General features: G+C 42.7%; 1 protein-coding gene across 1 annotated transcript in view; it reads right to left on the bottom strand.

Moving 5' to 3' along the window:
* The window catches only part of LOC104964358 (protein unc-13 homolog B-like), a gene marked incomplete at both ends in the record, with an annotated part of 101,562 nt that overhangs the window by 12,977 nt on the left and 83,938 nt on the right, over nucleotides 1–4,647 (bottom strand). The window lies entirely within an intron of this gene.

Genomic DNA, 4,647 nt, shown 5'->3' with positions numbered 1-4,647 from the left:
TGCTGTACTCGGCTGTAGTTTAGCATAACGTTAGCATTTTGCTTCTGGCGATTAGATTTATGATTAGAAAATTATAAAAGTAGGGTAGACATGTGGATAATATCCACATGTCTACCCTACTTTTATAATTTTCTAATCATAAATCTAATCGCCAGAAGCAAAATGCTAACGTTATGCTAAACTACAGCCGAGTACAGCAGGGACTTCAACGTCACGCCAACTTAAGATCGATATTCAAAAATACAGATTAATAAGGGTACAAGCTGAAGCGTTTGTTTTAACAGTTTGCAGGAGGCAGGTACTTTCTTTCAAGCAGAACAGGGCAAACAAACTTAGAGGAGTGTTTACGTGTTCGGCGTAATGACATACAGTACAACGTCCTCGACAACTTCTGTAGTCCTAATCAGCCACTTGTTAACAACCATCGTTTTTCAGACACGTACACTCTTCAAAAATCACCAGTGGGGTCACTGCTGATGTATTTAATGTCGTAGAACAAAGCGTGATCCGTCTCTTAAATTTGTGTCAACCGCAGACCTTATTTCCAGCTATTATTTTTGAACTCCCATTAGCCGCTTTCACACCAAGTACTTAGTTCCCAGCACTTAGTTCCCAGCACTTAGTTCCCAGCACTTAGTGCCCCCATGGAACTAAGAGCCGATCGCGTTCACACGGGAATAAGTCCCTGAGGGAAGATTACGCAAATGAAGCCGCTGACGTCACTTCTTCTTCTTCTGCTTTGGGTTTACTGGCAGGCCGCAAACAACTTCACAGCGTATACTGCCACCCGAAGTCCCCGGCCGGAAGTCCCCCGGAAAACACCGACACCTCCTCATCCCATGTTTTTTAGTTATTCTCTCTCCGTTGGTGCCCTGGGGGACTAATGCTAATGCTAATAATGCTAATGCAAGCAAATACAATGGCGGCTTCACAAAACCTTTCAGAGTTTTACGGGGCGTGGTTAGCATTTGCCCAGCCAATCAGAAATTGGAACTTTTTTCTCCCCAGGAAAGTACCTGCTCTCTAGCAGGGACTGAAAAGGGGTGAAAAGTTCTCATGAACTAAGTTCTCTTTTTGGTGTGAACGCAAAATCCCAGGAACTATCGGAACTGAAAGGGAAAAGTACAGGGAAAAGTACTCCGTTGTGAAAGCGCCTATTGACTCTGAGACGAGGGAACCCATAGTGCTAAAATCCTAACTCACTTCCGGGTTGCAGTACTCGTCACTGGACCACTCTATTGGACTCCTTTGTTTACTTCTGTAACATAATTACAACACTATGTAACGACAAAATGATCAGCTCACAATGAGTCCTGGGCATCCTACACACTTTTTTCTATTTACAATATTTTTTTCCATTTATATGTTCTGTGTGCAATTAAAGTGGACAAAATCAATGCAAAAATCTTCAATACAATGTAGACCACACCACAAACTAGTCAGTTTAAAAAACAGCTGGACCTGATCATTATAAGAAAACTAAAAAAACCTGTATCCCTCTATAATATTCATGTGATATGGACATTTTACATTGCCTCTGCAAGTCCTCTGCAGAGCCCATGTGGTGAAATATTTTCGACTTGAAATTAAATATATAAGCAACAAATACAATTGTTTTAGACCTCTGATTTATTTTCAAAACTTATTATAAATCAGGACTTTTAGTATAGTCAAGCTTAATAAAATTAGAGGCTTTAAAATGTGGCAGTGGCTATGTTCTCCACTACTGCATTTAGTGACCTAGTTTATTCACTTTTTTTTTTTTCACATTATAATGTAAACACTTAGCAGAGCACAGTAGAAAAGCCTCAAAAACGATGATAATACAAAAATGAATGTCAGGAATTGCTGATCATGTCTCCAATAAACCCTGATGCTGCTTAAAGATGACAAGATTTAGACCCTTTAGCATTTTGGATCTTCAACAAACAGCTTTATAACTCTTAAATGGTTTCTGGATCCTTGGGGATACAGTCATTTCACAGGCTGTGTCTATTTGTACAATATGTGTAATAACAGTGTAATTACGATGTAATATGGGTGTAATATTGGTCTAATCACAATGTAATTACGATGTAATATGGGTGTAATATTGGTCCAATCACAATGTTAATACGATGTAATATGGTTGTAATATTGGTGTTACATGGGTCTCATATTGGTGTAATAACTGTCCCATATGGCTGAAATAACAGTGTCAAAAGGGTTTAATTAGTAATACAAGTGCAATAAGGGTGAAACATGCTGTTTACCATGGGGCTCTGAGGTTCATTACCAACTATAAACCCCTCACACACCATTGCACGCTGTACGCTTTAGTCAACTGGACATCATTATCAATGCGCAGATCACTGCACTGGTACAAACTCATCTATACCGCTATGCTTGGACTGCTGCCCCTCTACATATCACACAAACAGTACAGCTATAGACTACGATCTCAAAATTACATCACTCTGTCAGTCCCCTCAGTACGCACGGTGCTTGGGAAAAAGGCCATATCATACTCTGCTCCCTCGACCTGGAACACACTTCAGCAGGAACTTAAGCTGACCAGTTTGATACCCATCACTGATTTTAAACTCATTTTAAAAAAGCTGGAGAAATCATCTGTGGGTGTTTGCACCTGCTATATCTGACTGTATATGGATTTTAATGACTACTTTTTTTTCCTTTTTTTTTACGATGTTGTATTTTAGTGTTGCCTCTGTGTTTAGTGTCCTGTCTGTCTGTAACTTTGTGTGGTAGTGTTACCACTGACAGGTCTCTCTTGAAAATGAGACCTTGTGTCTCAATGAGATCTAAACCTGTATAAATAAAGGCTAAATAAAAGTAAATAAATAAAGGAGTCATATTGGTGTAACAGGCATGCAGTGGGGGAGTATTAATGTGTAAAATATGTGTAAAGATTTTTCTGGATGAGTAGTTGGCATTGAGGTGAAAGCAGGTCTTTCAGTAGATTACTATACCATCATAACTTCAGGATAAGCTGTGTGTGTGTGTGTGTGTGTGTGTGTGTGTGTGTGCGTGCGTGCGTGCGTGCGTGCGTGCGTGCGTGCGTGCGTGTGTGTGTGTTTGTTTGTGTGTGTCTCTCTCCCTTTCCCCCTGATTGTCTCCCTCCAGGTGCAGCCTCTTCCTCAGGTGCTCCCAACCCCTCCATAAAGGACCTGAGAAAGGCGGCAGTCGCTCTCTTCCTTCTCGTCTGGCTGCATGTGTGACATGTGCAGCATGTGTCATGTCTTTGTGTGGGACCTGTTAGTAGTGATGGCGAGTTGAAGCCTAAAGCCTCTTAAGGCCCGGACACACCAGGCCGATTATCGGCGTCGGTGGGCGTCAGGCCGGCGATGAGCGTTGACACGCCCTACTCAGATTGGTGTGTCCCGCACCGTTGGTTCTTTTAAGCCGGGCCGACGCCTTTTCGGCCGAAAACCCACCAATTCAACATGTTGAATCGGCGGGCAGTCGGTCAAAGGCAGTCAGCAAAAGAAATCACTCTGATTGGCTGTTCAGCTTAGCGAATCAGTGCATGAGAAGCGAAACGGATGTGAGGGACCCAAACAAACTATTAAGAAGGCAAATCTGAGATTTCATTTAACTAATTCAAGCCCCGTGAGCTTCTCGCTGTAGAGTGAAAATGGAACACACACGCTATTTGTTGTTTGTTTATATCAGCAGTCTGTTCTTCTTCTCTCGGTGTATCACGCAGTCTGTCTTCCAGTTGTTGCCTCTTTTGAATGACGAATACACACTACCGCCGCCTGCTGGTAAGGAGAGTTATTGCCACTCACGCATGCGCAGTTCGTACGTGCAACTTGGCCGTCGGCTGAAGTCTTTGCGGTGTGTTCCAGTGCGAAACATGGCCAAAGACGCAGGTGCAAGGCTGTAGCTTTTATAAACAAGAAAAAAGACGCATTGTTCAGTAGAACCCAGGGACCCTGCGGTTTGAGTCAACTGCTTTCCAGCTGAGCCACAGCCCCACCACACTGAATCTTCCCGAAAAAACTGGGAAGATAAAATACTATTTATTCCGTATTTATTAATTAATTTAATTCCTACATTATTATACTTATGGACATGTTCCGACCTATAAGTTGGGTCTGAGCTCTCCTTAATTCCATCGTGCCACCAGGCCCGGGTACAGGAGGGGTAATATCGTGTATTATACATCCATGAGTAATATGACCGTTGTGGTTCAACTGATCTAAAGCACTTCTGAAGCAGTCACTTGGGATTGAGGAGCAGGCAAGCTCGGTTTGTCATCGATGGACGTCCACTGGTCCCCAAAACGATACCACAGCCTCGATACAAAAGCTTCGACCAAAAAGCCTTCGGGGATACTCGACACACGCTCCTGAAGCCTCGGCGCAATACGTACACATTCCTACCTGTTAGGTTGACCTGTATTTGGCTTCATTGTTAGATGTGCTCCAGTTTACCCTTTGTGTATTGGTTTTAATTAGTCAACCTTTCTTTCAGAAGGAAGTTGTCTTAGTTACCTTAAAGGACCTATCATGCCAAATGCACTTTTGTACGGTCTTTTATACATGAATATGTGTCCCTGGTGTGGTCAGGGAACTCCCACCAAGGTCAGGGAAAACCACAACCCCTCTCTCTTTCCTCCATACCCAAAATCTTCTAAAACGGGGC

This window comes from Notothenia coriiceps, unplaced genomic scaffold (assembly GCF_000735185.1).
Source record: "Notothenia coriiceps isolate Sejong01 unplaced genomic scaffold, NC01 NC01_scaffold00037196, whole genome shotgun sequence".
Taxonomy (NCBI): Eukaryota; Metazoa; Chordata; class Actinopteri; order Perciformes; family Nototheniidae; genus Notothenia; species Notothenia coriiceps.
This window is presented reverse-complemented; position numbering and strand designations above follow the sequence as displayed.